We start from the raw sequence: 11,034 nt of genomic DNA on the forward strand, positions 1-11,034 counted from the left end.
CACTCAGAGATCGCACTACAGTGGGGAAAAGGGAATCCCACACATACACACATACATACATACATATATACATACATGGGTTCCCTTCATATGAACGAAACCTGGAAGATCGGGACCAGATGTTCGACACTGTAGAACATCGAAACCCCAGAAGCACGAAATTTAAAATCCTGACATTACGGGATTGTGTTTAGCGCTTCTGGTGTTCCGATGCCCGTAAGTATGTATGTGTGTCTGTCTGAGGGGTAGTGGTGTGTGTAAGAGTGTGTTGTGAGTGTGGTGTGTGTTTGTGAGGGAATGTAATGTGTGGGTGTCAGTGTGTCTGTTGGAGCGATGTCAGAGTTATGAGTGCGAAATTTACATTCAGACATTACGGGACTATGATCTAGCGGTGCTGGTATTGCGATGCAGGTAAGTATGAATGTGTAAGTGTGTGTTGTGAGTGTGGTGCATGTTTGTTTGGGAATGTAATGTGTGGGTGTGAGTGTGCCTTGTGTGTGTGTGTGCGATCACGGAGTTTGAATAATAAAGAGTGGGGGTGTGGGGGGCACAGACCCCCACATGGGGGGTGCAGGAGTTTGTAGTATTGTATGTTAGGTACTTTGGGGTTGTTGTGTGTGTTTGTGATGTTTGTGTTGGTGTTTTGTGGTTTTGGGTTTCGTTGTTGTGGGGTTTTGTTGATATGGTCTCGTTGTTTTGGGTTTCGGTGAAGTGGGCTGTCGTTGTAATGAAGTAGATCCACATACATACACACTCACAAATATATATATATATATATATATATATATATATATATATATATATATATATATATATATATATATACATACACACACACACACACACACACACACACACACACACACACACACACACACGATTTAATGCAAAATTTAAGAAGTAATGATACCATCAGGATTATGAAGCCTGACAAGGGCGGTGGAATTATTTTTGACAAGTTAGTCTATGCAAATTCTCTTTCTCACGTATTTACAGATGAGTTAAAATATCCAACTTCCTCAAGAAATGAGTTTTTTATTGCTTATAGAAAAATACATTTTCTTATACAGAATGCACTTATACAAGAGGTTATCTCAGAAGAACTTTACAACTTTGTAAGAGAAGAACATCCATTTATTCCAGTAGCATTTGGAATACCGAAAATTCATAAGAATTTAGAAGGGCAGTCATTTAGGATTATTATTTCAGCTAGTAGGAGTCCAATACACCCACCGGTGTCTTTATTGACAGGTTATTCAAAGGGGTACTTGATCCTCATAATTTCTTAAAGGATTCCTGGGATTTTATGACTAAAATCAAACTGATGTGGTATTCTAGTGACTTGTTTCTCTACAGTCAATGTAATGGACCTATTTACATCCATTCCACATGAACAGGGCCTTGAACTATTTTATAAGACAGCAAGGACTTTGAAACATTCCTAAATTTTGTCATGATGGGGATGGAATTTATTCTCAAAAATAATTTCTTTACTTTTGAATGTGAATATTACAAACAGTTGAAAGGTGTGGCAATTGGGTCAAGTTGTGCCCCATTATATGCCAACATGGTCCTATATGAGTGGGAAGGTAAACATGTATTTAAATCTGAATTCCATATAAAATAGTTCACATATCTATGATTTTTGGACAATGTGTTTATCATATGGAAGGAGTCAGATAAGCAACCTCTAGTGTTTGTAGAATACTTGAACAATATATGTACGTATTTTAAATTTACTTCCACAACCTCTGACACAACCATTAACCTGGATGTAGCAATCTTAAAGAACCAGGCAGCAAGTTGTTTTACTTCAAAGATATTCAGTAAGCACATTTTCTAATGATTACCTACATTACAAAAGCTGTCACCCTAAATTTACAAAGTGTAACATTTTTAAGGGGCAACTTGTCAGGGCAGCACGAATGTGTTCAGACATCGACAGTTTCCACCAAGAGATGGAAATTATTACAAACGTGTTTTAAAATAGAGGGTACCCCAACAAAGTATTAGAACCCATAAGGGCTCAAATTTTGGACGGGTGGAGAACTAAATTCAAGTCTGTATTAGGTGAAACAAATCTTGGTGGTACTATAAACAAGACAAAGAACAATTCTCAGCACAGTGACAGTATGGTAATACCATTTGGTATAAAAGAAAAGAAGGTGAGAGAAATTATATATCTATAAACTGGGCAATTCTGATGTCCTAAAAATTCTATGGAATGAACCGAAATTTGTTTACAATATGGGGGAAATTTAAAATCTATATTTAAATACCCTGTCAAAATAATTTCTCCTCTACTTGATAAAGGTACTACCAAGTGAGGGACGTGCAGGCAATGCCCCTACATACTTGAATCTAATAATACAGTATTAAAGTAAAACGGATACAAGGTTAATTTGCACAAAGGAAATTATAACACCAAGGGTATAATTCACATTTTAATCTGCTAAACGTGTGGTAGTTATTATATAGGTAAGACAAAAAGAAAACTTAGAACAAGGATCTACGAACTACTTTATGCAATATCAAGGGGTAATGTGAATAATTCACTGTATAAACACTCCTTAGAGTGTCAGGACTTCATGAGAATTTAAATTTGGGATCTTAGAACAAGTTCCATTAAATGCCAGAGGTGGGTGGTGGGAGCTCCAGTTGGAGATAAGTGAACCTTTTTGGATAATAAAATTAAACTCTTAACACACCACCAGGTATTAATGAGAACATTCTTTTGGCTCCAGTGTTAAAAAAAGAAAGCTCTGGATGTAATATTTTTCTTAAAGCTTCAATATTTTATAATTTTAACAAATTTTTAAGTTGCCAGTTTACTGAGCAGTATAGCTCACTTTAATTACAGCAGTTTTAATTTGTAAACTGTCCAATTAATTAACTAGAATGTAGATGACACCTATTATACAAGAGGTGCTTATGGAAATAATAACGTAACTCTGAAGAAGTCTCTGTTTTGGTTAGGGAGACAAAAGTGCTTAACTTTCTTTGTGTTTGGAATAAAGTGTGTTGATAAAAATTTTGGTCCTGTTATGTCTGAGGAGGTATGGAGCTTATGGTGTGGACCCAGTGAATTGCTTTTCTAAGTTGGTTTTGGTCAAATATACTGGCAATTTCATCGGCGTGGTATATATATATATATATATATATATATATATATATATATATATATATATACACACACACACACACACACACACACACACACACACACACACACACACACACACACACACACACACACACACACACAATAAATAGATACCTGTACATTATCTATGTTTAACTGGTGTTACCCGTCTCAACATTTTTAATGGTGCTAAACTCGGCTAGAACACGCCTTTGTTGTATATGGTATCCTTTTATGACCTGTGTTTATGTACAAATACTACAGCATCCTTTATTCACTGATGATTTTTGTCTGATGAAGTTCCGGAATGAAAGCGCTAATACTGGTTTGGCTTGTATTTTATCTTCTTATATTTTAAAGTTTATGTTATTATATATAGATATATACACACAGACAGACACACAGACACACATATATAGGTTGTGTGCGTGTACAAGGCTAATGGCCCTGGAGCCTATATAAGCTTAGCCCAAGAAGATTCCCTGGCATCATGCTGCCCAAAGTTAGTTCCCAGTGCCTCTGTCAAGCAAGGCCACGGAAGTGATCCCTCACTTCCTATTGTCCATCCACTCATTAAGATTTCTCTTAAAGAAGGCCAGTGTGATGTGCTCTGCTTGACGTGAATGGGAAGTTTGTTCCACAGTATGGGAAGTCTCTGGGTTAAGAACCTGTACTCCAGCAGGTTCTGTTTATTGTGGTAATGAGATTTAGGCTCCTATAGCATGTATCACGGAGGGATTGGGATTTCTTTAGGTGTAGCATATATAGCAGCTCTGGGTCAGACATGGCTTTGTAGGTCAAGCAGAGATTGCCTCTAAGCAAGTGATAAGAGACAGAGTATAGCTAGAGTTTTTTTGAGTCTGCCCATGGGAATGTCTAAGGCCCAAGATCCTCTTAGTGAGGTATTTTTGTGGCCTTTCCAGTTGTAGGTGTCTAATGAAGTACATACCAAATTAGGAGTTGCATTCTATAATAGGTCTAATGAGGGACAAGTAGAGAGGGATTATGACCTCTCTCTTCCTGGATGAGAAACCTTTTGTAATGAGATGTGCCACATAGAAGGACTTTCTGACTACAGTGGCAATGTGGTTATCAAAGGAGAGGTCACTGTCACCCTGTCTCCCCAGGTCTCCTATCACACCTTCTGTGTTTAGTGGAATACTGCCTATGCGGTAGTTCATGGGCACTGAATTTTTCCCAAAGGGAATGACAATGCACTTTTTGGCACTGAGCTTAAGGCCGTGGTTCTGACACCAGTCACTGGTGTCTGTGAGGCCTTTTTGTAGAATGCCGATATCAGTTGGAGAATCAATAATGACTCCCAGTTTGCAATCATCTGCGAACTTGGTCAGCCAGAGTCCCTTTGTGTTGGCTTGAACTTCGGAGAAGTAGATGGCAAACAGTAGAGTACCAAGGACCAATCCCTGTGGTATACCACTTGTAAATGGTCGGTAGTCAGATTTGGAGTCTGCTATTTTCACAGTGTGGGCTCTATCAGTGAGCCACTTGGCAGCCCATCTTATGACATAAGGGTTTATGCCTAGTTTAGTGACAGTCTAGGATTCCTGAGTGAGAGATGGTGTCAAAGGCCTTGGCAGGATCTAGGTAGCCTGTGTGAACTACCTTGCCCTCTTCCACAGCTCTGGTGACAGACTCAAATAAGTCTATCAGGTTGAGCAGGCATGATCTACCTTTCACAAACCCAAACTGCGTGGGGTCTAGAGTTTGGAGATTCCCTCTGTCCTTATTTATAAGGTCCATGATGATGCATTCCATAGCCTTACATATCAGACTCGTCAGGCTAATGGGGGGGGGAGGGTACTTCCCAGAATCTGTAGTCAATCCCCCTTTGTGGAGTGGGATGACCATAGCAGTGCGTCATTCAGTAGGAACAAAGCCTGAAATGAGGCTGTGAATGAACAGGGTACTCAGGGGTGGTGCCAGTTAACTTTGCAAGCCAGGGTATTACTAGGTCCCATGGAAGCTGTATTCTTGGCTCTGGACAGTGCGTTTTTTACCAGTGCAGCTGTGGTAATAGGGACTTGGCATTCCTCAGGTATTGTAATAGGCCCTTTAGAGGGTGAAAGGGGGGTAAATCTCGCACTGAACAACATCGAAAATATACTTCTTCGAAATAGAGCAGAAGACCCTATACTTTAACGAAACTGCACTTTCGCTGAAGTCTAGTTCCCCGGACTACCTAAAAAAAAACACTAAAATAAGTTTTTGCAAGACCCCCTGCACAGCCCCCTAACTTAAATATACCAAATCTGAGATTGCACTACAGTGGGGAAAAGGGAATATTCCCATTCTGCGCTGTAGTGTGACTGCCGAAGTTAATGTTCGAAGTTTCACAACTTCGAACAAGTGGACTCTATGAAGTGGGGTTCAAAGTAATGTAACTTCTAACATATTGATGGATCCCATATATGTATTTATATATATATATATATATATATATATATATATATATATATATATATATATATAGGGGTCTACTTCATTTCACTAAAACTCATTTCGCTGAAAGGTATATGTCCTGCTCCCCACTGTAGTGCATTCCTGGAGTTAGTATATATAGGAAGGGGGGTGGGGGCTATGGGCTGTGCTCCCCACACACACCCCTTACTATATATACTAACTCCAGGATATGTACTATGTCAGTGTAGTAAAATGTATTACTAAATATCCCCTCACTAGCTTCCTTTCATAGACCAGAGAAACTCCACTCCGGTCACTACATAGGACATTGATATTGCAGGGGCTCTACTACAAGGTCCTACACCTTCAAGTTTATTAAGAACTGTCAGTGTTTAATGAAAGCATATTTATCAAGAAGACCATTACTGTGCATTACCTTTAATCTGTTAAAACACATGACTGCAATGTGACTGAACATCTCTGTAAAATAGTCCCTGCCTTCTACGGACCTCTACCCAAATTGGTCATGGACACCTTTTGCTTGACCTGTAGACTATACATCATATGCCAATTATTTAGTCTAAGCAAATATCAGAAAACCTGTTTTACTTGCATCTCTTTGTTAATTGCTTTCTTCTGGCAATAAACTGATCTATCACAGTTGCAAATTGCCCTTGAGGTGGAACAATCAATGTTGTAGACTTTATTGCTAAATATCCCCTCAGTGTTGGCTCCTCTTACAATCGGTCACTCTCTTCCTACATTGAGCAGAGCCTACAGTTAGTACATCTGACCCATATTATGAAAGAGCTCTGCCAGTAGGCCCTACACCTTCAACTTTACTAAGAATTGTGTCAGTGCTTAACGTAAGCATATTTATCATGAAGACCCTTGCTGTGTAGTACCTTTCATCTGTTAAATACATCCCTGCTTTGTGACTGAACACCTCTGTGAAATAGTCACTGCACTCTAAGGACCAGTAGCTATACTGGCCACGGTCCCTTTTTGCTTGACCAATAAACTATACTGTATATGATAGTTTGGTCTCAGGAAATGACAAACAAACTGTTTTATTTGCATCTCTCTGTTAATTGCTTTGTCCTGTCTATAAACTGACTGACATGCAGGAGGAACTGTCTCTGTAGATGATTTTATTGCTAAATATCCCCTCAGTAACCTGGTCTCTGCTTACAGTAAAGTTATTATCTTCCACCACAGAGCAGAGCCTGCAGTCACATCCTACCTCAATATTGCAGGAGCAATGCCACAAGGCCAAACACCTTCAACTTTCTTGGGAAATGTGTCAGTGTTTAATGTGAACATATTTATAATGGAGACCCTTGCTTTATATTACCTTTAAATCTGTTAAAAACATGCCCGCTCTGTGACTGAATGTCTCTGTGAACAAGTCCCTGCACTCTAAGGACCTCTACCTAAGTTAGGCAGTGTTCCCTTTTGTTTGACCAGTAGACAATACACATGTTATTTATTCCCAGGAAATGACAAACTGGTTTACTTGTATCTCTCTGCCAATTGCTTTATTTGAGTTATAAACTGATTAATCTCAATTGTAAATTGAGGTGTAGGTGAAATTCTCACTGTAGAAAAATTTATTGCTGAACATCCCCTCAGAGTGGTCTCCTCTTACACTCAAGTCACTATCTTCATTCATACAACAGAGCCTGCGGTCACTACATCTGACCTCAATATTGCAAGAGCTCTGCTACAAGGCCATAGACCTTCAAGTTTTCTGAGAACTGTGTCAGTGTTTAATGTAAGCATATTTCACATGAAAACCCAATAGTCCCTTGCCTTCTAAGGACCTCTACCTAAGTTTTCCACCATCACCTTTTGCTTGACCAGTAGACTATACTACATATACCAATTATTTAGTCTCAGGAAATAACAGAATACCTATTTTACTTGCATATTTTTGTTAACTGCTGTATTCTGGCAATAAACTGATATATCACAGTTGCAAACTGTGCTGAGGGTGGAATTGTCACTGTAGTAGTATTTATTGCTAAATACCCCCTCAGTTTTGTCTCCTCTTACAATCAGTCACTATCTTTCTTCATGGAGCAGAGCCTGCAGTTACTACATCTGACCTCGATATTGCTGGAGCTTTGCCACAAGGCCCAACACCTTCAAGTTTACTGAGAAATGTGTCAATGTGTAATAAGCTTATTTATCCTGAAGACCCTTACTGTATATTACTATTAATCTATTAAATACATGCCTTCTCTGTGAAATTGTCCCTGCACTCTAAGGACCTCTACCTAAGTTGCCCACTGTCCCCTTTGGCTTGACCAGTAGACTAACCTGTATATGCCAGTTATTTAGTCTCTGGGAATTAAATGCAAATTGTTTACTTGCATCTCCTCCTTATTTGCTTTTTTCTGGCTATAAACCAATTGATCTCAGATGTAAAGTGACCTTAGGGTGGGAAGCCCACTAAGCTTGGCTTCACTTCACTCCCCTACTCTACCCCCCCATTTCCCATTCCCACTCTAAAATTATACTTCCTACATACACGTCACTTTTGACTCATTCCAAAATCCTCCACAGATAATCCTACTATTTCTATACATAGACTTCTGTTTCCTACTTCCATATCTCTATTCAAATTTCTTGCCCCATTCCCAACCATCTTTCTCTCTCCCATAATGCTTTGCACTAGATCACTTTATAATCATAACCTTCCCCAATAATAACTGAAACACCAACAAAGTCCAAAAGAAGAGCGGAGAGCCGAAATAATTGCCTCGAATAGCTATTTTATTCAAACCACGTAAAACTCCAGTAAAACCAAAAAAACACGCTACATTAAACCATTAACGCTCTTAACACACGCATTTTCGTCTGTAGAACTAGACTTCATCAGATGAAATACAGAAATAACCCAATCCCTTTTACACCCTACCTAATAAAATCAATGTTCATTAATTAATATAGTTAAAAAATACCAATTTCTTATACTAATGCGAGTCTATACCAAAAAATTAATTTCACTAACCCATGAAAACATCATCCTTACATTATATATGTAATAAATTAATAAATTATCATTCTTAAAACAATTTTATTACAATACATATTTAAAAATGAAGTACGTTTCGTGAAGAATAAAAAATAAATAATAAATGAACAAATATGTATGTATAGTATAATGTTAAGCTGCCCTCTAGTGGGGATCCATATTTTTGCACTTAAAATGTTCAAATAAAATCTTTTGAACAGTATATTAAATAACCATGTGTAAAATTATAAAAAATATAAAAAGGATAAAAAGGATTATTTCTAATGTCACTTTATTTAAATTGTTTTGTATTATAATTTAGCTGCCCTTAATTTTAAAATAGGTGTAATACTTGTGTATTCATTCAGCCCTGGGGGGTTATATGCCTCCAGTGTCACCTGCCACCAGAGCTCCCTATATTCAATTTTTTCTTCCCAGGGACCTCCTCTTATATCTCTCTGTGTGTGTTCTAACACTATGAATTTAAAATTTGCCCCTGTGCATTCTTTAGTATGCTTAAACTACAACTACACACACCACAAAACCAGCCTCACATAATGCTACCACTCCACTGAATCAAACACATAAACACACAAAGACATACTCGGAGGCTCTGAGTAAAAATTTACCTAAACAGCAGAGGCCTCCAAAGCAGACACCCAAACAACTGCTACCTCAAGACACCCCACAAGCAACACATAAACCACAAAAGCAGTGTGCAAAGCAGTCACAGCCCTTAAGGCCAAATACAACACCAAACATACTTGTCATAGGTGACTCCATAGTCAGACACACTGACGTCCCACTCACCAGGCTGAACAAGGAGAGGGTCACAGTAAGCTGCCTATCGGGCGCTAGAATCTGCCACATAACACAAGCACTGGTCACTCCACGGCAAGTACAAATATGACACAGTCATTGTCCATGCTGGTGTGAACGACCTGAGACGTACCTCCCTGGACTACATGAAAAGAGACATAGAGGAGCTCTCTGATTATGTAGCCCAGGCAGGTATGACCCTAACCCTGAGCAGTATCCTTCCTTCACCAAGAATGATGCCACAATATAGAAACAAGATGATCAGCTTTAACAATTGGCTTAATGTCTGGTGTCATTCAAAGGGGATCCAGTGTCTGTCTGCCTGGGATGACATGCTTGACAAGCCACGCTGCTTCGCAAGGGACGGCTTGCACCTGTCACCCCTGGGATTCCGGATATTGGCTAAGGCTCTTGCCACCCTCATAGTGCCTTTTTTAGGCAAGGCTCAAATTCTAAACCTACCACCCTGGAAAACAAAAATGGGAAGAAACTGAGGGTAATGCTGCTCAATGCCAGAAGTCTAAATCTCAAAATGCACGCACTTGAGGCCCTTCTCAGTATGGAGAACATTGATGTCTGTGCTGTAACTGAAACCTGGTTCAAGGCTCCTGAGAGCACCCCGGCACTATTAGGTTTTACCTCATATCATGCCCGCCCCAAAACCCAGACCACACCACAAAAGGAGGGGGTGTATCCATATTCATAAAGGATACCCACACCTCCAGGTTGGTGGCAACGCACGAAGCTTCAGAAACCATCCAGGTGCAACTAACCATAGGCAAAACTGCTCTACAAATTGTCGCATGCTACAGGCCACCCTTTCAAACTCAGGAACCCCACACAGCCTTCCTGAAGACACTGGAGGGTATAAATGTATCTCCAAACACCATCATATTGGGTGACTTCAACTACCCAAATATAGACTGGGAACATTACTCAAGCCCTAACTTTCTAGCCCAACGGTTCCTGGAGTTCATAAATTCAAATGCCATGGAACAGCTAGTCACTGTTCCCATGAGAGGAGAAAATATACTAGATCTCATTGTCACAAACATGGGGACAAAATGCTCCACACCGAAGTATATCCCTCATTGGTGAGATCTGATCATAAACTAATCTCACTGGAAATCCACATCCCGCCCCACCCCAAACAAAAAGACCATAGTGAAGAACTTCTCTAAAGCAAACTTCACACTACTCAAGACTGGTGTGGTATCCTTCAAGGCCCCTGAGCCAGTGGAAACCACAACCCAAGCTGCGGAAGCCCTTACAAATGCCTTCTATGAACACCTCCAGGACTGCATGGATCAGGCAATCCCAAATAAAACCAAGACTCTTTCCACAAAGGGCAAACGTCCAGTCTGGTGGACCCCAGCCATTAACAAACTTTACAATAAGAGGAGAAAGCTATTACATGATAGAACAAAATCCATAAAAGGAAGTCACCCCTGATCATTATTAGTAAAAAATACGAGCACTCATAAAATCAACTAAGGCCAATTTTGAGAGAAAAATTGCCATGGATTCAAAGGACAATCATAAGGCCTTTTTCAGCTATGTTAGGAACCTGGGTGGAAACTCCCAGATATGCTCAGAATTAGTCCAAAATGATACAAAAATCACTGAACCCACA

Source organism: Protopterus annectens, chromosome 9.part0, assembly GCF_019279795.1.
Source record: "Protopterus annectens isolate FY-2018-M chromosome 9.part0, PAN1.0, whole genome shotgun sequence".
In the NCBI taxonomy this organism is placed as follows: domain Eukaryota; kingdom Metazoa; phylum Chordata; order Ceratodontiformes; family Protopteridae; genus Protopterus; species Protopterus annectens.